At 47.2% G+C, this 25,458-nt stretch overlaps 1 protein-coding gene across 16 annotated transcripts in view; it reads right to left on the reverse strand.

Annotated features, from left to right (window-relative positions):
* MYT1L (myelin transcription factor 1 like) overlaps window positions 1-25,458 on the reverse strand; it is a 419,036-nt gene that overhangs the window by 352,827 nt on the left and 40,751 nt on the right. For 15 of the 16 annotated variants that reach the window (XM_027623405.2, XM_027623404.2, XM_027623411.2 and 12 more), the window contains exon 2: window positions 24,294-24,387. The exons of the other annotated variant lie outside the window; for it this stretch is intronic. The gene's annotated coding sequence lies outside the window, so the exon portion shown is untranslated. The remainder of the gene's footprint in view (window positions 1-24,293; window positions 24,388-25,458) is intronic. 16 annotated transcript variants of the gene reach the window in all.

The raw sequence follows: 25,458 nt of genomic DNA on the forward strand, positions 1-25,458 counted from the left end.
GCTCCTCCTGGAGAAATTATTAAAACTCAGATTACCAGGCCCCACCCCCAGAGTTTCTGATCCTATAGATTTGGGGTGGGGCCCAGAATTGGCTGTTCTAGCACATTCCCAGGGGATGCTCCTGCTGCTGCTGATCAGGGGACACCACTGAGAACATCGCTTAAGAGCATCATCACCATTCCTGGATTAAGAAATTCCTGCTGGTACTTCCTAAGAGTGGGAATCAATTCAGGTAAAACACAGTCTCTGTGATCTGTGGTGATGACTTGCAATTTAGTTCCTATTGGGAATCCATGGCATCTTCATTCCCTGGGCCTGTCTCTCTGGGTCCGGGCCATGCGGCCCCTGACCACCTCTCCTGTGGCTTCTCTGAGACTGGCTGTCTCTGCAGCAGCACTCAGAGTCCCCAGGGTTGATATGTGTGCAAGAAGCTGCCTACATGTCAAGTCAGGCCATTCCAAACCCCCTTTCTGGTTTGGCGACAGACGTTCTAGCTCTTCTTATGCTGCGGGATCAGACAGGAAAGTTAAGTACATCAAACAAAGTGTCTGAGAAACAAGTGAGACTGTGTGGCTGGTCTGGCCCTAGGCTGGAGGGTGTTAGGAAGTTTCTCTTGAAACACACTGTTAGTATTCTTTGCAAAAGCTGCCATTTAAGCCACACATGATTAATTAAGATGTCAGGAAGACGGTTTAAGAAAAAAATATACAACATGATTCTTTGGGGCACTCCTTTTCCTAAAATCTTAATAGAGAGAAGAAAAATGTAAATTAAAAATCCTGGCTATTACTTAAAAATACCCAAATCTGGTAATTCCCCCCACCCTTTGGGTGTTGCAGAGGTCTTTGGCCATGGGTGACCAGCATGTGGAGATCCAGGAGGACCAGCCACATAAACAGCAGGGCTTTGGAGTTTGGAGCAGTCATTATGCAGAGAACATCCCTGGTCAGAGTTCTCTGCTCCTCTCCTTGTGAGAGGAATTGGGAGATCTACAGATGGGGGCACCCAAGCCAGACAAGTGCCTCTCTCTGGACCTCAGCTTCTCTTCATGGCTATAAGCAGGGAGGCTGGTCTTGAGGCACTTCGGATCATTTCCAGTCTGCTGTTTGAGATCCGTGAGCATACCCATGGCCCAACCTGAGTTCACGGACACTCTTTGGGTACCATACTGGGGAAGGTCCTGCATATTATGTCTAGCAGATACAGACAGACTATAAAAACTGTTTTGCAGAAGACATTAGGTTATATGACAGAGCTAGGATTTTTACAAAATATTAAAAAGTATACAAAGCTATAAGCCAAAATTTCCTTCCACCTTCTACTCATAATATATTAAATTACTGTGACATAATTTTATTTCTTGTGAAAACTAATTGCTGTCTTTGAATGCATTTGCAAACTATGTTCCATAAAGATCAAACTTTTTTGAGATTGGTATAAATGAAAGTGTCACCGACGATCCAACAAGGACGAGTAACACCGTCTTTGACTCTCTGCTCCTGTGGGGAAGACACCATGTCCTTCATTGTTTACTTTTTCTACCCTGAGTAATGCCGGAGCCTTGATCAGATCTGAAGTCATATTTGATGACTGACTCTTGATTTGTAGGCCACAGAGGTGGTGAAGAAATCGTTGGAAAAATCAACTGGTTTAAGTCAATAAGAAATTGCAAATCTTTACAAAAGGCTGAATCAGGAAGTCTTCACAATAGTCAAAATGATTTATGATTTTAAGAATCACATCCAACCCCTTCCTTAGACTCAAGCACCCAATGAAACATACCTAACTGTTCTCCAAGGAGCCTTCTTTCTATACATACAGAGTCGGTCTTCCTAAGTGAAAACCAACTTATCACAAAGGACGTTTGGATCAGGAACACGGCCAACCCAAAGGAATACCATCTCCTGCAGAGTGGCCTGTCTCTCTTTAACCCGTTTTGTACATAGTGTCACCTCCTGAACCCTCAGACTTTTGGGTCCAGAAGGTGCAGCAGTTCCTGTCCCATCTATGGGCAAAGTCATGAGCAGACCAGGAAAGAACATTCCAGACAGAAAGGAGATGTGAGTCCTGGAGAGCATCAGACCCCAGGAGAGACTTCACCATTGGATCCAACCATGCTCAGAAGGCTAGGCGCGGGGGCCTGAAGGGCAGGGTGGGTCTGGGGTTTGTGTCCCCTCTGGGCACCTCGCCTGCTGAGTGTGCTAGGTCAAGTTCACTAACATTTCTGAGCTCCAGTTCTTACCAAAAAAAAAAAAAAAAAAGATGCTAATAACATTGTCTAGGGATCTTATGAAGAAAAATAGCCTGGCCGATGAGGAAACTGTCTGGAAAGAGAGTCAGGTGCCATCAAGTGACCTGTGCTCTCCATCAGGCCCCTCCGACAGGGGCCACACAGGGGGCAGGACAGGGCGTCGTGCCGCAGGCTGCCTGCCCCTGCGGCGCATCAGGAGCACGGCCTCGATCCCTCTCACTGATGGCAGCCACACTGCTCCTGACTGTCTCCAGCCCTACCTCATGGGCAGGAGGGTGTCACAGAAAGAAGAGGACTTGGGATTAGCGTCATGGGGTTTCACAGCCTTCACTGACATGCGATCCCAGCACGTCACAGGCCACCTCTGAGCCTCAGTGACCCACCTGCAGAATGGGCATCCGACTAATAACATCTCATAAAATTCCTGTGAGGAGGGAATGAGACGTTTGTGAGGGGGACCCTGAGATCGATGGGGACACATGGTGGTGCCAGGGTGCGCGCTGCAGGGAGCACTGTCCTGGCTCCGAGGAGCACGCGGGCTACACCGCACAGGCTCAGCTTCCCACCGGAAACTGAGTAATCCTGACTTTTACCTCACAGCTTCCAGAACCATCCATGCTTCCAGCTGTGAATCACTGAGAACAGAATCATCGTAGGCTCTGGCCTAAGTCCTCTGTGTCCAGGGGGACTACTTTGGAATTCCTTCCCTCCTTCCATCCCTCCTTCCTTCCCTTCTTCCTTCCCTCCTTCCCTCCCTTCTTCTTTCCTTTCCTTTCTTCCTTCCTTCCTGCCCTCCCTCCCTCCCTCCTTGCTTCCTGTTATCTTACAGAAGCTCAATTTACTGTAGAATCATTTTTTCTTACATTACATCCAAACTGTCATCTATTTAGATTTCCTAAAGGAAATGTCTTTAGGTCTCTTTCCTTGTTACGGCAAGATATTTACAGTGGAAACAAGTTTCCGGTGCGGGGGGCATAGGCACCTGCAGACAGAACAGATCATCTACTGGAAGCCACGTTCCTTCTGTTCTGTTGTGTCATTCTAACCTCTTGTGGGGCAGCGAGGCTGCTCCATGTCCCTGGGGACCGCGTGCGCTCTGCTCTCAGGAGGCTTTCCTTGACATCTTCATCACAGCCTGCCCTCTGAGTCTCAGGCTGTTATTTTAAGACGCCCTCTGGCTCCTGGCTCCCTGCACTCGGGCAGCCGCGTCCCAGCCCGGGTCCCTGGGTGAGGCAGCTGCCACAGCCCGCTGCCTGGCTCCCGCCACCACCCTTCCTCCCAGATGTGTTTTCACCGCCTTTTTTTTTTTTTTTTTTTTTGGTTTTTCCAAAACATGTCTCCCACAGGGTCTCCAACTGTTGTTTTCTTTCTGTTTTTAGAACATGGCTCTGTGCAATGTCTTCCCATTTCGTTTTGCTTGGAAATGATCAAGTCAAAACAGAAAGCTCTATTTCTCATTCACTTACATGTATTTCTTTGGATATTTTATTTTCATTATAAATCTGATGGCAGGGGGCGCCTGGGTGGCTCAGGCGGTGAAGCGTCTGCCTTCGGCTCAGGTCATGATCCCAGGGTCCTGGGATCAAGTCCCGCATCGAGCTCCCTGCTCAGCGGGAAACCTGTTTCTCCCTCTCCCTCTGCCTGTCTCTCTGCCTACTAGTGCTCTCCCTCTATCTCTCTGTCAAATAAATAAATAAAATCTTAAAAAATAAATAAAAAAACAAATAAATATGATGGTAGCTTTTTAGCGCCATCAGAAGTGACAAGGGATATCATGAGTTGGCAATGTAACTCTGCCATCTCCTAATGTCAAGCAGAAACAAGGTCATTTGACTAGAATGAAGATGCTACATAAAGGACATCTGGGAGCAACTGCACGGCGGTCCTTGCTGCCAAGGAGACCGGGACTGGAACTGTCCCCATCGCCCGCCCTCAGGACTGCTGGTGCTGGGCCACTGCCCGGCAGGGTCTCCCTAGTGGTCGCGGAGGCAGACGGGGGACAGTCTCCGCGTACGCACGTGGCAGAAGTCAGCTAAAAGTCAGGAAGCAGGAGAGTTGTGCAGATACCAGCCCAGCTCCTACAGTGAAAATAACAGACTCGCAGAGACCTTTAAGCCACCAGCACATCAGGAGTGGCTGGATTCTGGCATGCTCTGGCAGGATGGGACCGAATGATGCCTACCGGGGAATTTCATGCCAGACACTACCATGATCTTCCCTGGAACCAGTCAGAAAGGTAAACATGCACTGAGAACAGCCTTCATTCATCAAAGGAAGAAAAATAAATTCAAAAAACTCACATGGAAACAAATTGGAATGACATAAAATTCAAGTACACTGACTGATGTCCTAGCTGGTATCTGTTTCCTTAAAGTGTGGTTTTGAGCAACAAGGTTACGTAATAAAGTAAGGGAGCTCAGCATGGAGCCGCGCTAATTCTGTGACCCAGGGACAGGATGGGGCCTCCCTGGGCCCCCATGGCAGGAGGTCGGGCACGCCCTGTTCCATTGTTTTGTTTCACTATCAAATCCCAACACCTGGATGGGTATGTGGCACATAGCAGGTGTAGAATAAGATTTTGTGGAAGGGAAGGGAAGGGAGGGGAGTGGAGGGGAGGGGAGGGGAGTGGAGGGGAGGGGAGGGGAGGGGAGGGCAGGGCAGGGCAGGGCAGGGCAAGGCAAGGCAAGACAAGGAGAGAGGGAGGGAGGGAAGGAGGGAAGGAGGGAAGGAAGGAAGGAAGAAGGGAGGGACGGAGGACGGAAGGTCTTTGGGGCATCATACTGAATGAATGATGTCATATATTTCCTGCATCCTCTAACTTCCTGAAAGTCTTTATAAATTTTCCAATTTGGTTTAATATCCTGCCATATAAAACTTTTCCACAAATAATTATATCTGCAACTATAAACTTTGGTCTGATTGTCTTTGCCACTGATTTGAATTTTTCTAGCAAACCAATGACCAAATCATTTCTGCCCAAATCCAACTAAAGACACTTTTTAAATAATACACAGTATTTTTTTCTTCCATACACCATGCTATGTGCAGAGATCTCTTTATCTTCAGCGAATTGGAACAGCTCTGATGTCCGTGCAGGTGGCAGCCACTATGCAGACATCATAGGTTATAATCTAGTGCTTCAGCCAAGAAAAAAAAGCACAAAGTAAATAAATAAAATTATTTTTTTCTCCAAAGTCAGGATGAAAAACACAAGTGAATTTTTCAAATACAAAACACATTGAAATGAATAATTTTAAATGAGAACTATCACCGCCTGTGGAGAGGGTAGTTCCCTAAATGACTGAATGTAACTCCTTTTTTGGGCTAATTAACTGGTTACTGCTCCCATGAAGATCCTTCTTTCACTATTTAAGAAAATAATGCACTTTGAAAATGGAAAGAAAGCAAAGTGCTACTGGCTTGAGCGCCGGCCTGGAACGAGCTGCCGGCACAGGTGCAGACCTCCTGGCCGTCAGCCGCACCCCGGCCCGGCCCTGGAGGAAACACAGCATACCCGCACAGAGCCCGGCCCAGAGGGACCTGATCATGCAGAGTCCTTGCAGGTAAAATAGGTAAGCGCACAGAGTGTGCGGTGCAGGTGAATGTTTGCACGTGGCAGGAAATATATTTCTAAAAATACCTCTGTTTGTGCACAGATGTGAAGATCTGTTGGGTCTGTAGGACAAGATCAGAACCAGGATTTGCAACAATACCATCACTACTCTCCTCCTCTGACACGGCCTCTCCCTACGGCCACGGTGAGCCCAGGGCAGCTCCCGTCCCAGAGCCCTGGCAGGTAGCACTGGAGAGACCCTTCCACCTTTCGATTTGATCCTGACACTAATTAGCCTTTTGTTCATGACCAGATCTGCCAGAGGCGTTGGTGTTCCTGACTTGTAGGAAGCTGTGCGTGGTGGGGGCACTATTAGAGGGTATTCCCAACGTCATGCACATGTTATGCATCCTGCGTACCCCAAGTGATTTAATCCTTGCAATAATTTTATGACATGCATCTTCTTGTTTCTTCCTTGGAAAACACGGGACTCAGGAGGGTAGACTAGTTGGCCAAGAACCCCTTGCTAGTAAGCAAGTAGGGCTAGAATTTGAACCCAGACCCAAGTGACTCAGAAGCTCACCATTATTCCCATGCAGCATCCGGATTCAGTCCGCAGACTTCCAGCACTGCACGCTTGTTCTGTGCTTCTGGATCTAGGACCCATGCCCGCCTGACTGGCGTGGACTGTGCCCTTCTGTCTGGTGATCTGGTATAGAGACCCCGTGTCTGTGCTGCCCACAACCTCCACCATGGCCCAAAGGCCTGCACATCCCTATGCCTGATGCTTTTTCCTTTATTCATATCTGCTCATTGTCCCATGACATCAACAGAAACACCAGAGAACATCACTCCACCTTCCTCCCAAACCCGCAGTGACCCTTGCATTCACAAGCCATTGTATGTTGCTTTATAGACAGAGAAATGCTGAAAACATCAGGCCACAGCCCAGGGCTCATATTACCTGATAATATTAATCAGCCAAGAAGACAACAGTGCATTCCCTCCGCTGGGGCTGATTTTGATGGCCTTACTCCCAGATTCCTTACCACGCCGACCAGAGACTTCAAGGTGATGGCACTCATTTCCCTGCACAGTGGTGTCATGTGTGGGCTGGGGACCACCCCTCCCGGAAATGTGCAGAGGGGGCATGTGGATGGAGTGTGAAGTCAAGCCCGATATTCCACCAAGGGGTCAGTGCTGAACCTGAGTCAGGTGGCAAGGAGTCATCAGCGTTTGGAGAAACTTAGTGCTCCTTGATGAGAACGCAGAAAATTACACACAGCAAAACCCAGCGTACCCAGATCAATTTGCCAATTTTGTTTTTAGCCATTTCTGATATACAAGATACCAGACCAAATGCTAAAGGAGACACAAAGATGAGAAAAAAGAGAAAATAAATAAAAGCATGAAATTTGAAGGCAGGCAGATTTGGGTTCAAATTCCTGCTCCCTCATACTAATTTTTTTTTATTTGAAAATGAGACAATGGCTTCTAACTTTTAAAGTTGCCATTAGAGGCAAATGAGATTATGGAGGGGAAGCACTAAGTGCTTTGTCTGGTAGAGAGAGAATTCAATGTGCAGGAGCTTTTATTATTTGGGTACATTACGAAGTCCTTGGGCTCAAGGGGCACATCTGGTGGCATTCACAGTGGAACATGGTGCAAAACAGGTTATTGCAGGTGCAGAATGTGCTCTGTGGGGACTCGGATGGGTTTGCCTCATGGAGCCCAGTCGGGGCTCTGCGTGACTCTCAATCCTGTGGAACAGCAGGATCTAAGGGAGTTCATGCTTTGGGAGCATGCACTCTGCAGCTGTATGACCATGAATAAACTATCTGACCCCTCAGCGAGGTTTCCTTATCTGTGAGGTGTTGATTGTAAGGCCACATACCTCATAGGGTGTGGTAGGCATTGAATGTCGGCTGAAACAGGAGGGGCAGTTCATGGTGCATAGAGTGCAATGCGTTCAGCTCTTGACCATGACAGTGAGGCCATGGTGGAGGAGGTGAAATGTTGAAAGACTTGAGGTTTGATGTTGATGCCTGGGGGATGGTTGGATGAGGGGTCTGGCTTCTGGGGCATTAGAGGTATGGGCACAGCTCCTGGCATGGGTTTGCTGGGGTTTGATGGGAGCGTCACCCACTGCATGCCAAGAGCTCCACACAGCCCTCAAAAGCCTTCCTGCTCCAAGGTCACTGTAGGAGCATTCCAAGCAGTATCTATAATCTCTGCATCAGCTCACGAGAGATGCACTGGTATTGTGCCCATTTTCCAGGTGAATAAAGGGATTCTCAGTGAATTCACATGACCCGACATAGCCCATGGAGTTAGCACATGGTAGAGCAAAGCTTGACACTCACATCTATTTGGTTTCGATGTCTGTGCTTTTTCTAAAATATGGTACCTCTGTCCATGGGAATAATCTTCCCCGTGTACAACAGAAAGCCAATGGAACGTCCATTGGGAGCTCTGGGTGGTTACACATGGTAAGACCTCGAGCTTCATGCCAACTGTGCAGTAAGGACCCCAAAGGGCTTTGCTGAGCTACATCTGGAAACCCCCAAGGCACCGCGCTAGAGGCACTGTGGAGTGGGGTGGGTGAGGGGTCAGATACAGAACTTGGCTCTGCATCTACGTGTTTCCGCAGCTGAGACTCTGTGACCTTCAGGGTGGTGCCAGAGGGAGAGCGGGGGCAGGGTGGGATCCCAGGAAGCAGGGATGGGGAGCAGAGCCGGGGACAAGAACGTGGTCTGGGAAGAGTGCCTTAAGCATAGGAAAGACGTTGTCCTACCCACGGTGAAGGAGAGTAACCCAGGTGGGGGACACTGAACCAAGAAAGGCAACAAAGGACAGGTGGGCACGTAATGTGGGGGGACGGTGACTGCCCGGGTACAGCTGCTGTCTGGGGGGGTAGTTTTATAAAAGATGAATTTGGGAGCACTACCCACAATGGTAGCTCTCTCCGCTGCCGCTCACTCACATGGCCGCCCTCACTGAGTGCAGGTGCTCTTGCTAGGTGCGTGGCCCTGCATGCACGCAATTTGTCATTTCCATCATTCTAGATGGGGAGCTGAAACTCAGAGAGGTTAACTGAATTCCCAAGGCCTTGGAACAGGCAGAGAGGAGACGGGATTTGAACCCACACAAATAACTCAAAGTGCCTGCTTCACATTCTGCTTGAGGAAGAAAATTGGAAGCCGTGGAAGAGGCAGGTGTAGCGTGGACCATCTTGTGAGAAGGAGTCGGCTAGGGAGAGAGGGATAAAACCTCCCCAGAGAGTGGCCCCAGGGTTTTGTAAATGCATCCTCAGGAAGGGTACAGGGAGACCAAAGCAGCCCTGTGGTCCGCACCTGAGAGGCTGGGGGAGGAGATGAAGCTCCCGCAGGGTGGGCTACACTGGGCTTGGGTGTCCAGGGACACCTGCACAGGAGAGTCCTACAAAGAGGTGCTGCCATTCCAGAAGCTACAGAAAGGGATTGAAATTCAGCTGTGAAATGGGAGGTGATGGTGGGGCAGACCCCACCTTACGGCACGTTTCCAGGGCAACGGGAGGATGAGGTCAGAGGCTTCAGAAGAGCCCCTGTGCCTCCACACACCACATCTTCCCCATGAAGCCCATGACTCCAACGCGTGCTCTGAATGCCTGACTTGGAAGTGCATTTAAGATTTAGTCCTCGTAGTTAATATTAATAAAGAGTGAGATTTGGGGGATCACGCTGGGAATTCCAAACCGTTAGAAATAGATTTATAAAATATAGAGTTAAAATGAGGTCATTTTTCAATTTCCCAAAAGCCTTATACGTTTGATTCATGTATATGCCTACTTTGGATGGAAGCATTTTATTTTCCGAACTCCCAAATAATCAATTTCTCTGTCATTTCTAACTAGGAAGGCAAGGTAATGATCCAAGTATGGACGAAAGTACACCTTCAAAATACAGAACTTTAATTCACATACACTTTAGTGTAAAGAGTCAGCAAGGTGAGCAGAAGGATGCTCTGGCAGATTGGCTGGTAATGGGGACCCATGTACCTGTGCTCGGGCGTAGCAGACAGGGGAGAAGGAGCAGGGAGAGCGGGTGGGAAACACCTCTGATCAAAACAAAATGCTATTTTAAGGTCCAATTTCTACATCTAGAGCAAGCCACAGCCTATGAAAATTGTCCATGAATTTCTTATCTTGAAAAATAGCCAGATGTATAACAAAAAGCAGTGGTTAACACTAACACCAGTCAATTAGAAAAAAATTGTTTAGAAACCATTATGGTAAATAACAAGTTGTGGGATGCTGTGGGATGGTAATCAAGTTCAGTTGGGAAGCCACACCAGAAAATCCGTAAGAAGAGTTCTCTTTTTCACTAATTTCCACCACACAACCATTTCTTACTGACACGTGTCAGCCTTGGAAATAACCCGTGGCAACAGTTGATCTTGGGCTGGCTTCCCTTCACAACAGTTTAAAAATACCTCTGCCCCCAAATCAAGCATTGTATGTTTAGGGAATTCACACTCACTTAATTATTAGCCCACGTACAATATAATTATGAAGATAAATCTGTAGGGAAGAGGAAAAGAAACACAAATAAGCCATTCACAAGGCAAATAGCAATGACACTTTGAGGAGCTCCTTCTTGGTTCCCCCAGGGCAGGCGCCCCTGCCTCTAGTATGCTGTGCAGAAGCACGAGGAAGGTGGGTAAATGGTCCTCACAGTGTGGTCTCTCGTCACCATGAAGATCTACGGCTTAGTGACCAGCCCTGGCTCTGCTGCGTCCAGCAATGTGATTCCCCCCAAGGATTGTCACTCAGAGTTTCCAAAACTATCTGTAGGTGAACAAAGAGATTCTTTTTTAAAGAAAAACCTCCAAATCAGTTATTTTAGACCTATTATTTTGTAAAATACAATGAAAAAGAACTTCTGGAAAAGTGACCAGCCCTTGAATGTCACATCAGCGCCAAGCAGCTGTGGAGGCTTCTGAAGGAGAATTCCAGCTCTGCACGCCTCTGGAGGTGGGTGGGCTGGGCTGTGGGCTCCAGGCGGCAGGCCTGCAGCTTCTCTCCTCCTCCTCCTCCTCTACAAAACGAAGGACAAACTTCCCATCTCTGAGCGGTCTTGAAGACTGACTGTGCTCACCGGTGCTAATGCTCTATATCTAGACAGGGGTTGGTCCCTCTGTTGCCTGTCCTTCCCTCTGTCCTTCTGTCTCTCCCTATTGGATGACCTCTAGGTGCTGTTGCCTGCGAGCTGCCATAGAGATCCAACAGACTGACCCTCGCAAAGCCAAGCACCACCATGTGGCACCTCTACTCAGTAACCTCGGCCAGTAACCCCAGGTGCTGCTCATTGCAGCTCGTCCTCACAGCTTGGCCTGGCACCCAGACCTCTCAGCTTGCTGGTTCTGTACACCCCGTCATCTCACGCTTTCCTGCTCTGCCCCTGTGTCCCAGCAAATAGGACAAGGCTGTCGTTGCTGGCACACCCCAATCCAGGCAACGCTCTGCAGCTCCTTCTGCCTCAACGTCCTTCCTCCAACCAAGAGCGAAGAATCTCGGCTGGACGATCTGTGTGGATTTGTCCTCAGATTCTCCCAGCTGGAATGATCTCTTCCTCCCTGCCGGTCACACCGTCCTTTATCAGTTCCTCCAGAGGCACTTACAGCTTTCAGTCTAATATCAGGAATCATGTGGATGCACACATTTGGTCTAACTTCAGAATCATGTCTGTGCACGTGTTCAGTCTAATATCAGGAATCATGTCTGTGCACACATTTGGTCTAACACTGGGAATCATGTCTGCACACGCATTCGGACTAATACTGGGAATCATGCCTGTGCACACGTTCAGTCTAATATCGGGAACGATGTCCATCCACATACACACATATACATGCTGGAATCTACGTGTACAGGCAACAATGACGGAGAGCTTCCCGTATTTGCTTCATCAGATTCCTCAGTTAGTAACGTGGTGCCCTATATATACACACACAATTATTTATTCCCTTTGGCATATATGTTTGAGCCCCCGCTCGGTGCTAGGTATAGGGCTGGAATAAAGAGAAAGGGAGGACCCTGGCACTTAAGTCATAGACCGTCACACACTAGGTTGGCCCCAAAAGGTGACAAACAAGCAGAGAAAAATTATGACCAATCTCCCTAACTGGTACCCATGGAAGACAGGCATTCTTTAGGGATAAGCAATAAAAGGACATTATGGACAATATGCAATGGAGCAAAAGCAGTTAATGAAGGAAATACAGCCTGGTCTCCGGATGCCCTGAAATCTGGCCCAAGCTCAGTCACAATGAACCGCCATATATCTGCTGGGCCAGCTCAAAGGTGCAGAGACAGCACCCAGGGGTTGTGTTAATAATGACGGTCCTCTTTTTAAAATTAGCTGAAGCTTGCCCCCGATTCATTTTTCTTTCCTCCTGGTCATTTAGCTGACTTTATTCTGTCAGAATATACGAATCCCTCACCAATGCCATGGATTCTGAGGTTATCACTCCCCTTCCTGTGTCCCATGAGAGTGATACAGACATGGCAGGATATGTGGGGACTTGGGGGAAGGTCTTCCCACCCTTGAGATCCCATGCCTGTGTGCATGCCTGTGTGCACCTGTGTGTGCCTGTATATCACCTGTGTGCATGCCTGTGTGCACCTGTGTGTGTGCTTGTGCACTGTGTGCATGCACCTGTGTGTGCCTGTATGTGCACCTGTGTGCATGCCTGTGTGCACCTGTGTGTGTGCAGCTGTGTGTGCCTGTATGTGCACCCGTGTGTGTGCTTGTGTGCACACCTGTGTGTGCACCCGTGTGTGTGCTTGTTTGCACACCTGTGTGTGTGCACCTTTGTGTGCCCCTGTGTACATGCTTGTGTGTATGCCTGTGTGCACCTGTGTGTGCACCCGTGTGTGTGCACCTGTGTGTGCTTGTGTGCACACCTGTGTGTGCACCTGTGTGTGCCCCTGTGTACATGCTTGTGTGCACCCATGTGTGTACTTGTGTGCATGCCTGTGTGTGTGCCCCTGTGTACATGCCTGTGTGCACCTGTGTGCACTTGTGTGTGCACTTGTGTGTATTGCTTGTGTGCACACCTGTGTATGTGCACCTGTGTGTGTGTTTGTGTGCACGCCTATGTGTGCACCCGTGTGTATGCCTGTGGGCACCTGTGTGTATGCTTGTGTGTGCCCTTGTGTGTGCCTGTGTGTGTGTGTGCTTGCACATGCAATATATCCCATGTGAAGTGTTCTGACATATAGCAAAGATAAACAGGTGACCTTTTTTTGTTTTATTTAGCTTCTACATTCTTGGTCAGTTCATAAGTGAACACAGTACTTAGAATGTGGATTTTTAAATTAGAACTTTGGTGAACCCCCAAATGAGTAACGATACAGACCAAGACCTATTTGAGGACATGCCATGGGGGCACTCGACTTATTTATTCCAGTTAATGAGAGAAAGTGTCTTGAATTCATAAAACAAGGTTTGCACACATTAACAACGATAGGACATAAGAACTTGATGAATCAAAATGCTCCCCAGCCCCTTTTCAAAAAATCAGTACACTACTGTTACATAATATTATTAGGAATATTTAGGAATTCACGCTTCTCATCACAGATCATTAGAGGAGGAATCGTCTTAATTTGCTCTGGAGAAACCAGCAGAGGTCTGCAACCACTCTCCCTCCTGAGCTGAGGCAGTTATATTCGTGTGATCAGGCTGCTGCAACAAAACACACGGACCATCCAGCTGAAACGACACAGATTTATTTTCTCACAGACCTGGAGGCTGGAAGTCCGGGAGCGAGGTGTGGGCACCTCTGGTTCCCGGTGAGACCTGTCTACCTGGCCTGCAGACCACTACCTTCTGCCTGGGTCCTCACTTGGTCTTTCTTCCATGTGCAGAGAGAGCAAGCACTGATAAGTTTCCCTCTTCTTGCAAAAAAGACAGGCCCTATGAGATCATGTCACCCTTTGACCTCACTTAATCTTAAAGACCCCCTAAAAGCCCCACCTCCAAACACACTCACATTTGGGGGTAAAGGTTTCTGCCTCTTAATTCTGGGTGGGGTATACAGTAGTGTTTTGTAGTAACTGGGTGGGTGCACAGGAGCTGTCCTCACAGGGAACTATCGAAATTCAAGGGCTTTCCAAGGGTGAACACAAGAGCCTCTTCACAATTAATATTCCTTGTACTTATGCATTTGCAGTGTGCATGGTCTACACTGAACTCAGCAGGTCCTGCATGGTCTTGCCCGCCTCCCGGCTCGCTCCATTTAGGCCACCAGGCAGTGCCCTCACGCCCACCCAGAACCAACAGCAGCCAGGCACCGCCCCCCCAGACTCCCACCCAGTGCCAGTCCCCACTCACTCCGGACCTGGGGCTGCCTCTGGCACAGCTCCCCATCCTCACCCCTTCTTGCCCGATCTGAAGCTCTGTGCCGGAGGACCCTGCCTGCCCTACGGGGTGGGGGTGTCCTCACTGCCCACAGCTGCTGGCGGGCCTTTCATCTCCATCTTTAGGTAAATCAAACCTGACTCTTGGGCCCCAGCACCTCTCAGCTCCTCTTCCTCAGGCGTCTTGTGGGGGCTATTGTTCTCCGCCAGTAGATGCTCACCCACCGTGTCCCGCCTGGCAGACCTCTCCCACTGTGCATGCCCTTCCCCTTCCTCAGCCACGTTTCCAAGGCCACACGTTAGACCGTCTCATTCCGCTAGCTGTGCCTTCGCCGCGGCCGGCCATCACCTCAGTCTGTCCCTGCCCCGGAATCTCAAGCTACTCCTCCCGGGGATGCCAGACCGCAGCCTTCCTGCCCGCCTCGCTCCATGGCCGTCTCCGGGAAAATGAAGTTAACAACATCTAGTCACTCAGGAAAACCTCAACTCTAAGAGAAAAGAACAGACTAAGGAAGGGGATTTTATGTAAGGATCAAAAGACACGTAAGGGTAACAACCAATAAATAAAAATTGGGGGCCAGAGAGGATGGTGTGCATATGGAATGGAAAAGAGACCTTTCCAAGCCCGTTATATTCCTTCAGGATTTGGGGTGATTATTTTTTTGTAGCTTTCTGAATCTATCTTGTCTGAAAGACTAAATTTTTAATCTGTAAAGGTTTCCATCTCCCCAGAAGGTAATCCTTCTAGGAATCGGGCTTTTTCCTGGTGCATCAGACCCGGAGCTGGTCTCTGGTGGGAGGCAGGCCCTAGTCGGCCCACAGTGCACACACAGCCCCACAGCATGCCGAGCTGGTGGCGCCCCGAGCAGCAGGATCGGGGCAGAAGCCATTAACTCTAGTTTGCTACAAGTCTGAAAGATCATTATGGAGGAATTGGGTTATAAGAAGAAAAAAAATGTCAGGGAAGACAGTCGCTGTTCTTGCTCTGTGAACGTCAGGATGTGAGGGAGTTATGTTCAAGCGTTGCTTTCCATCAACCCGCAAGACCATTACTGTGGGTGAAAACTAGTATCCGTCTTCTTTTGGAATTTTAAACCTTTTGCCTCTCTCATTAAAATAAAAAATGTGATAACAAGACCCCTCAGAACATGGAACCAAATAAGTATGAAATGAGTATAGAGGAATGATAAATGTATCATATGTTTGTATAAAAGTAAAGGGAAGGAAGGAGGGATGGAGGGTTAGAGGGAGGAAGGAAGGAAAATTCACGTATTCAAAGTGCTCAAATGTAGTTTATTTATAACATAAATTAAATTTTCTTCCAAAAGAATTTAGGAGGATCAGAGAGAGGGACATTATTAATCATTCTTCAAATGTAGAAACTCTAAACTTCTATTTTCAGTAATCCCAAATTGTGAGTATTCATGTTTTGGGAGATTTGGGTTTTTTCTAAAGTAATTTCTGAGTCTGAGAAAGGTCTATGCGATTAAAGTGTTCTTTCACGCCCTCTTGAACTCTCTCTTCACAAAGTAAATGCTACATATGAACACGGGTGGCAAACCCGCAGTGTGTGACGTCTTAATGGCATCACTTTGCGTACGTAAACAGTCTCCTTGCAGTTATTGTCACAGAGGACTCCTAAAGAACTCCGACTGTGTGGTTCAGAGAAAGAACTGGCACATCCTCAGGTGTGAGAGTCCCCAGTATGTCTGTGAGCAGAGTCACGCCAGAGCCCTAGGCTTGGGGTCATTCCGCCAGACCCCCGGGGACTGCGTGTGGACAGCCATGACCCTGCTCTGTGCTGGATGGGGCCAAACAAGGACAGCTGATCGTCACACAAGAGCAAGGGCAGTGTGCTGGCAGGAGCAGGAGAGGGCACTGTGAGAGAGCAACAGGCAGGGGTGCTCTGGCTCGGGGACGATGGTACCTGGGGTGCTCTGGAGGGCAGGCGAAGCTGTGCATGTACCTTTGAGCTGCACCAGGAAGGGGTGACTGGGGTTCTGCTGAGGAACTATGTTTGAAAAGGGAATCGAAGGGTTTGCATGTGTGTGTCATATATGATGTGTATGTGCGTATGTATATGTGTGTATATATGCATGTATATGTATATACGCACACACACAAAATACATTCATGTATGTGTGCATGAGTATGCACACGAGCATGTGATGTGTATGCACGTGCGTATATGTGCACACATGTATACATAATACATGTACACACGTATGTGTGCATGAGTGTACACATGAGCATGTGATGTGTATGCATGTGCACGTGTGTATATGTGCACACATGTATACATAATACACACACCTATGTGTGCATGAGTGTACACATGAACATGTGATGTGTATGCATGTGCATGTGTGTATATGTGTATAGCTGTATACATAATACATGTACACACATATGTGTGCATGAGTGTTCACATGAGCATGCAATGCACATGCATGTGTTACACCTGGACACAATACCTGTACACACGTATGTGTGCATAAGTGTACACACATGCACACATGAAGTGTGTGTATGCCCGTATTCGAAGTGCACACGTGTGTATGCGTGCACATGTTCATACATGTGCACACACGTATAAATGCATGTTTGCACACATGTAAAGCATATGTGTGTTTATGTGTACATGCATGTGTGTGCACATGGGTATGCATATGTGTGTGCATTTTATAGCAGAGATGTGAAGGTGAGCTATGTGTTTGAGAATATCAAGTAGATAGAGCCATATTATTCAGTAATTCCATCTTAAAGTATTGGTTGAACCTAAAGAGAATACAGTTAATTTCTTTCAACTCTGTTCTGCATTCTGTTGCTTCAGCACTGTGGGCTGCCCCTGGTCCTAGGGTGCTAATTACCCACTTGTGTGATGCTCCAAGCATCAGTACTCAGTACTTCCAATAGGGTCACTGGTCCAGCTATTTGAATGAGAACAACAAAGCCCTCAGGGGGTGGGTGGTTTCCGTGAAGGCACAGAGCCACCAGGCATGGTCTCGGACACTGACCACTGTGCTTCATGCTGTATCATGTTGGCATCATAGAAACACAAATGCTGCTCTGAAGGGTCTTCTCCACCTTGTTGGTGTGATCCAGGAAGTCTCTCCTCTTTATTTCAAGTGTACCTTGAATACTCTCTACTCATACAGTTAATGCTTTTCTCTGTTGCCTATCAGACAAATGCTGAACGATTTGGCATGGGATGATGTCCTTCCTACCCACACGTCAGCCTATTGCTCTACATGTTCTCCACACCATAGTGCTGCGCTCCGCTCGTTCCCCGGTAAAGAGGAAGTTCTTGCCCCTCCTCTGCTTTGGAACACCCCTACTTGTTCCTCAATGCCATTCTCGAATGCACCTCTTCCAGCCTCCCTCACCCAATCTCCCCTCCACCCAGCACCTTGTGTCCCCGCTGTGGCTTAGCAGGGGCTGTGTTTACTCATCTGTGTGTTTGCTGGAGGAACGTGAGCACTCAAAGACCTGTGCCTGGGATTCCACACACAGCAGTGTCTGACACAACAGAGGTGGTCAGGGTCTGGTTCAAGCTTCCTTTAAAGATAATGAGCATTTCTATTCATCAGGGTTTGTGTATAACTGAAGTTAGAAAAATTCAACCACTGTGCCAGTAAGCCACAGGGACTGTGATCTTAGGCAGGGCACACACTATGCCACGTCCTCATGGCACCTTCCTGTGGGAAGAGCCCAGGCCCCACAGACACCTGCTAACCACATCCACTGTGATAGACCTGAGGACTAACTAAGCCCATGCCACCCTAGTTTAGTTAAGATCTAGGTTATCGGTGCCTGAGTGTTCTCTATTCTTCTAACCAGAATTATATAACTTATTAGGATATGGATCAGGCAAGTTTTTTTTGGATTTTGCAAATGTGTCCATTGATGTAAAAAGTCCTTTTCCAAATACAGGGGGATGACATCACCAGTCTAAGGCCGGGCGATCAGAGGACACGAGGGAACAGGAAGAGGGTGCGAGTAGACTTTCTGTTGCTAGTTTCTGTGCCCCCGCGGTCACCTCAACATCCTCCTGCTCTGCATCCCCGTGCTGGGGGTCTTCTGCCCACCGCGAGCCACCGAGTCACAGAAAAGTTGGGGAAGGCAGAACAGGAGTGACAGTGCCCTGAATCTCATCCTCTCCGCACGTGTGTGCAAAGGGTGCCATTTACATTTCATACCCCCCCTTGTTTTTACCTCTGCTTGACTGTTTCTTTTCTCCCTCTTATGTCACAGTCTATTTAATCTGTGCATTCCAAGAAACCCTCCCATCTCCGTGCTTCAAAATGAGCGCCATCCCTCCAGCCCTCACAGCACCTGCGTGTGGCACCAAGCACTCGCTGTGTCTGCTCCCGGGCTCACCTGCTACATCCTGGGTAACTTCCCAGGAGGTTTCGTCTTCACCCGTGTTGCCCTCCCTCCTCGGCTGGTACAAAGCTGTCGCTCAAACATGAGCCTGGTGGAAACCATGTTATGTTTAACTAGTGACACAACTGAAATGATGAGGAGACCTCTAGAGGAGACCCCAACTTGGAGGGAAAGGAAACACAGACCACATCCCGAGGGGAGACAGCAGGGATGGGGAAAGCCACAGAGCTCCCGGTATGTGCACTTTCATGTTTCAGAGACCTTTACTTTGTTTACCAGCGGAAGTGGGTTCTTTCGAAGACAGTGTCCATACCCCCAATATGGATTCCTTTCCTAGAACAGCCAAGAGTTAGGGACTAACTAACTTGGGAAACAGAGCAGTACGGAAAGAAAAAAAGCATTAAAAATTATTCAAGATATAGTCAGTGTGTGGCTAAACTGTCTAATTGATTAAGCTATCCTTTGAAGGAAAAAAATCATATTCCTAGAAAATTTAAAAGCCCATTTTTATATCATTTCTTTAAATACCTTTAGAAATATATTAAAAGTTACAAGTCACAGAAAAGTCACTAATTAGCAAATCAATCTGTCTTTGATTTTAAAATCCAAAAGATAACTATTAATTCCAAAATGTTTTTGTGTACAAAATTAAGGGCTTTTTCTCATAGCAACTGCCAATATGACAGATTCCCAGTGGAGAACAAACACAGAAGCCCCAGCTCTATGTGTGTGCTGACCGCAACCACACACGGGCACTCTGCTCTGCGTGAGGCGCGCACGGGTGGCTCACAGGTAATGTGTCACGTGAAAGGACGCACATGCTCTCCCCAACAATTCCGTGAGGTCCGGACTATTATCACCCATGTTTTCCAGATGAGAAAATAGGCACAGAGAAGAAATTTACCCCCAGGTGACAGAGGAAAAAGCTGGCTTTATTCCCTGCGCGCTGGGACTGCGGGGTCCGTGACGGGCTTCTGGTCCGGGGGCAGAAGACGGAACGCCCTGTGTTCTAAGGCGTGCACGTTAGGAGGGTTGACAGTGTTTACGTGTGCTGGACTTCAGCCTGCAGGGTGGATGGAATGCTGTCTTCTCCCCTTCCCCAGTCCTGTATTACCCTCCCTGATTCTGCCTCTTGGTGCCCAAGGAGAAGAAAGGGGAGGAACACGGAGAAGGAAGGAGGAAGGATGGGAATGAGACCCTTGTGCAGACCCCTGGCCGTCCTGTGTGGTGGCCGACTTGCCTTCCCGCCGGCCGGCCTCGCCTCCGTGCTGTCCGGCCCGTTCCCTCTGTTTCCCTTCTGCCAACATGTTTATGAGGGTGTGATTCCTACCCTCAAATCGTGGGGCACTGGACACTGGACAATGCCCAGGCTCACTCCTTCTAAGCAGAGGACATGAACTGCGAAGAGGGGGCAGCAGGCACGGTCAGCAGGCTGCACGCACGTGATCTGCCCGTTAGAGAAGCAGAGACAGGCATGACACGAGTCAGGGATGGTGTAAAAGGTAAATGAGGCCAAAGCCTCGATGTGGTAAAGTTATGTAAATATAAGATAAATAGATACAGGAATTAGTGGAAATTAAGTATCAGTGAAGGAGAAAATGAAGAAATGATAAATATAACCAGCCAGAAAACTTGAGAATAAAAAGTAAGACAATATTCATGAACACCAAACATATTCGTGGACTAAAATAGAAGCATTAAATTTTCTAAGAAGATTATCTTCATAGAAAGAGAATTTCAAGCATATAATATTCATGCTCACGTAAAATCAAATTTGGCCATTTTAGTGAAACAACCATAAAATGCTTGGTTAAACCTCATTTACTATCTGGAGCGTGTAGTTCACATATGTGTGGATTGATGTGTTTTTGTTGTTGTTTATATATTTTTGCTTATCAATACAGTGGGTGTGAGTAGGTATTTATCTCCAAGACAACCAGATGATGGAGAACAAATTGGAGTGTATGGTTCGGCGTGCACCGTGGACGCTGGGAGCTGAGACTTGGGTGCCTTAAGCCCAGGCTCCGCCTCTTTATTTGACCTGCCGCACATGACATAACCTTCTGCCTCAGCTTTCTCCTCTGTGAAATGGGGATGATATTTCCTGCCTGGAAGAGCTGTTTGAGGATTAAGTCCGTTAATGCATGTCAACCTCACGGGCCACAGTCACACCACAGAAGTGTCCTCCACTGGGACGACACATTTGCAGCATGTATGCAAAGACTCTTCCAGAAAACAAACCCACACTCTCAGAGCCATCAGCATGCCTAAGCCAAGCCCAGGCCCCCGATCATGGGACTCCGACCCACGACTGTGGGGTAGAGTCTCTTCAGAGGTTCCCACATCCTTCGTTTTGCAGATGAAGTAAGCAAGGGAAGCTAAGAGGCTTGCTGAAAGTGGCAGATGTGGGACAGACACCTAGGCTGTCCCGTTTCCAGGTCAGCTTACCTCTTACACTAGATTCCCACACCACAGCAAGGCTCTCCTGTCACTATCACTGGTGGTTTGGGGCAAATGACTTTTGTTTCCTTTTTAACAAAATCTTTGGGAATCTGTATGAAGTTGGGGGCCATCTCTGTCTTCAAGGTCAGTTGGGGGAATCTCCCCCACTAGCCTATGTGGTCAAGAATTGAGGTCAAAATTTATGGATTTATACAAACTTAGCAGGTTTAGTGGAGTAACAGTCCCACTCCCTTGGAAATGGTGAGTACTTTAACTTGCATATTTAGGAAAATATAACAACCATCAAATATTTGAAATACTGTCATATGAAATAGAAATGAGTCCTCAACAGTTAGAACAGTTCCCAACCATAGCAGACTCTTAAAATATATCCCTTGAATTGGATTGAGTTGAACCTATTCTATATGTCTCCAGAAGCTAAAGCTAAGAACAATAGGTACCTAATATCAAATGGTAATTTCACCTCAAGAATATTATGAATAACATTTCAACCATTAACACAATCCAACGGGATGGACCACCTTGCTGAGTGGTAGGCTATCCATTTCCAGTAGTATTCAGGAAAGCAATAGAAAAGCTCCCTTTCCGGGGTTGGCAGAGTGGGGACAAAAGTGTTGCTACAGTACCCTCTGCGGTACGGAGGAGCGAACGTGATGCAATCTTTCCCTAATGGTTGTGGATGTTGGAAATAGGGTTACACATTAAGAATAAACATGGTCACTGTGTTAAATGGTTAACACTGAAGTTATATATACATATACATAAAATTACATAATATATTTGAGATTGTATATATACATATTTGAGATTATATATATATTTGAGATTATTTTCATGTATATAAAATATATAAAACATATAAATATATATATAAATATAAGTAGGCTCCACACCCAGCATGGAGCCCAACATGGGGCTTGAACTCACAACCCCAAGATCAAGACCTGAGCTGAGATTAAGAGTCAGATGCTTAATTGACTGAGCCGCCCAGGCGCCCCTGAGATTATATTTTTTAAAGCAGATTTGTTATCGTGTTCTTCATACTATATCTGGCACTCAGTGTAAGTGTGCATTCCATTACCAAAAGCTGAACTCCTCAAAAGTAGGGGCCACATCCTGCCATTCACATATCAACAGCGCCTAAGTTCATGCCTTATACATGGTAGGTACTTCATGTGTCAAATTAATTTATGAACAAGAGAACAAAAGCGTAAGATTTGGAACTGAGTTCTTGGGATTCAGAATATATATTGAAATAAAAATCTCATTCTAGTAGATTACTTTTCCTCAAGGTCAAATTCCTAAAAGTTGTATGCGGAGTGGCAGACCATGGGTCTTGAGCTGTGTTTAGACTCACAGAGGTTATGCCATCACAGGACAAGACATAAGAATGAAGGAGCATTTTAAAAGCTTTATCCTTCTCAAAAGCCAGAACATGTACATATCCTTTGAGCCAGCTATGGCACTATGAATTTATGTTAAGGGGACAATTAACAATGTAAAAAGTTTTAAAAGATTGGTCATTAACTTTTTTTATAAAGCAAAATTTAAAAAGCCAACTGACAAAATTATGAGAGGATCTGTTAGACATATTTAGCATAGCCACAAAACGGAATACTGTATACCATGGAAAATGATGTTACAAAAATGTATTTATTGATATAGAAAGATATGTATATGCATAAAGTAAAAAAGGAGTAAAGAACAAAATTACAGTATAATCCATCTTAATTTAAAATTACGTGTGCAAGGAAAACAGTTGCAAAAATTTTGAACCAACCTCTTAATGGTAGTTACCACAGAATTCTGGTATTTTCAGTATTTTAACTTTTTTATGAGGTAGATATATAGAATATATATATTCATTAGAATATTCTAATTCTCTACAGTGGGCAAATACTAATTATGTAACAAAAACTAAAATTAAAACGTCTCTCTAGCTCTCCAGCAATTTGATGTTGGCAGGAATGACAACATTTAGAACATCAGTTCCTGATAATGTTGCTACCAAAAGGTGAGGGAGACTAGAGAGGGACCTTGAAAATGTGTAATTCACAATTACAAATTAACTGTGTAGTAAACAGAGAACGTTGGCTCATTTCTGACGGTCTCGATGGGGATTTGATTGGTCTTATTTGCAAGAGTATCATTTTTCAATCCCACCCACTCATCCCTGGAAGAGAAAGCAGAGGCCCAGAAAGGTCGAGTGTGTGCCTCGAGGTCACGGGGTGGGGACAGAGCTCTCCACTGTGCTCTTGTCAAGGTTACACTACTCATGAAGAGAGTTGAAAATTAATGAAATTACGTCTCAAGATACATTTTCTAGGAGTTACGAGTGACGGTCTAGGATGCGCCACCACGGAATAAAGATACCACAGAACACAATGCGGCGGCAGTCCTGGGTGAGTCATTGGAAACAGATGTCGCCTGGGCCAGCTGTCCCCCTGCCCCAGCCCTGGCATCATCACGTCTGCAAGGGGGTGAAGATACGTCTTTTTCAAGGGCTCAGGAGGACTGAAAAGGAGGACACGTCAGAAGCTACACAATGTGGCCCACACGAAGCAAGCATGCGACATGTGTGAAACATTATTAGTGATGACACGCCTCTCCGTGTGTCACTCAGCAGGAGAGGGGACTTTCTCACAAGAATAACACATTTCCAAAGACGTCACTTTTGCCCTGCACACTCCGAGTGTGTCACGGGCTGTCTCTGGGAGACAAAGGGAACACCAGCCCGTACAGGTCACCGGGGGGCTCATGCGGCGCTCTCCTCTCCGCCAACCAGGCTGCAGAGTAACTACGAGGCCCCAGGGAAAGGATCCGAGCAGAAGCTGCCTGAAACTTATCAGGCACCATGTGAATAAATATCAAGAATGAAACATGAAGAACTTAAAAACACTATGTTGACATATAAATATGCATTTTGGTTAATGCCCTCGGTTTAATTTGGTTTGTTTCTGAGATTCTTAGACTGCACACAAAGCTCACATCAGCATAAAGATACAGGGAGCAGTGATAGCTGATGCACCACTTTAACCGGTGCATATTTAATCAACTAAAGAAGAAGGTAAAATTGAAGTATCTCAATGTCAAAAACAGTAAGAAATACTGGTAGAGAAAAGTCCCTTTCTCAACTGACCAAGTTCAACATCCGGCACCAGCGCATTCCAAATTCTTATTTTTAGGTAACATCCCTTGCATTCCTAGCGAAATACAAGGCCCTGTTTGTACGAACATACCACGCTCTGTGACTCTTCAAACATTGGCGTCGATTGCACGGGTATCCAGACGGTGGCTGTGTGCACCTTGGCCTCGGCCTCCGCGTGAGCTTCTCTGCACAAAGAGAGGACAGGAGACGTGGTTAATGGAACTGAGATTGTCCCTGTGATTTGATGGGAATGGAGGGTTCCCTACACGGATGCCACTCTCCTTGAACCAGTGAAGGCGTGCACACACGCGTCACACGCACTGCCGCTCAGCTCGGGCACGGTCCTGGAGCTACACAGCCCCACTCCAGCCTTCAAAGCTGTAGTGCCTTTGAAATGGAAGTCTGCTCTTTAATAAAAATTAAAGAACAAGGGCAGGTGTGTGACATCTGGGTCAGTCCTTAGGTCTCTGGCCTCTGTACAAAGACCACCAACAAAGGGACGTGAGTCAGAGACGAGCTCAGGTGCCACACCGCTGGCCCGTGAGGAGTCGTCACATGCACAGAAGGTTCTGGACCCCCAGAGTGAGCATGCCAGCTCTAAATATGGCAGCAGGAAGGATCAAATAAGAATCTCGGAATCAGGTTGCTTGCCGAAGGCCACACGAGCACTGATTCTACAGTGGAAGCCCAAGATCTAAGTAAATAGAATAAAGAAAGATGGGGCGAGGAAGGAAGGAAGTCTGATATTTCCCGTTTTCCAGGTTTACTCAGAGAAGTGGGGGCATGGAAGGGAAAGAAGGGAAAAGAATTCCTCTGGAACATTAATTCAACTTTTTCTAACCACCAACCATATTCATTCCAATTTTAGCAGTTCTGTGGGAGGAAATATGAAACATGAAATTCTACGCTTTCAACTTTGCTTCTATTCTGTGCCTCTACCTGGGATGCCCTCCCCCTGGGCCCTTACCGCCCGCCCAGAGTCTCACTTTCCACGGATGAAGGGAGGAGACCGCAGAGCCGGCCAGGAGCCGCGCGGTCGGTCGCTGCCGTTACTGACGACCGTGAGAAGCCAGGCTCTGCATTAGAGGCTGTGGGCCCACAATCCCTCTCACTCTCAACACAGGAGATATTATTCCCATTTTGCATTGGTTCAAGATGTTTTGTGATGCGGAGACACACAGCCAGGATACAAGACCAGCTCCTTCGGACTCTATCGTTCTTTCTACGTCTCCAGGCTGCCCTCCAAGGTCCCGGAC

The sequence above is a fragment of the Zalophus californianus genome, chromosome 8 (assembly GCF_009762305.2).
Source record: "Zalophus californianus isolate mZalCal1 chromosome 8, mZalCal1.pri.v2, whole genome shotgun sequence".
Classification (NCBI taxonomy): domain Eukaryota; kingdom Metazoa; phylum Chordata; class Mammalia; order Carnivora; family Otariidae; genus Zalophus; species Zalophus californianus.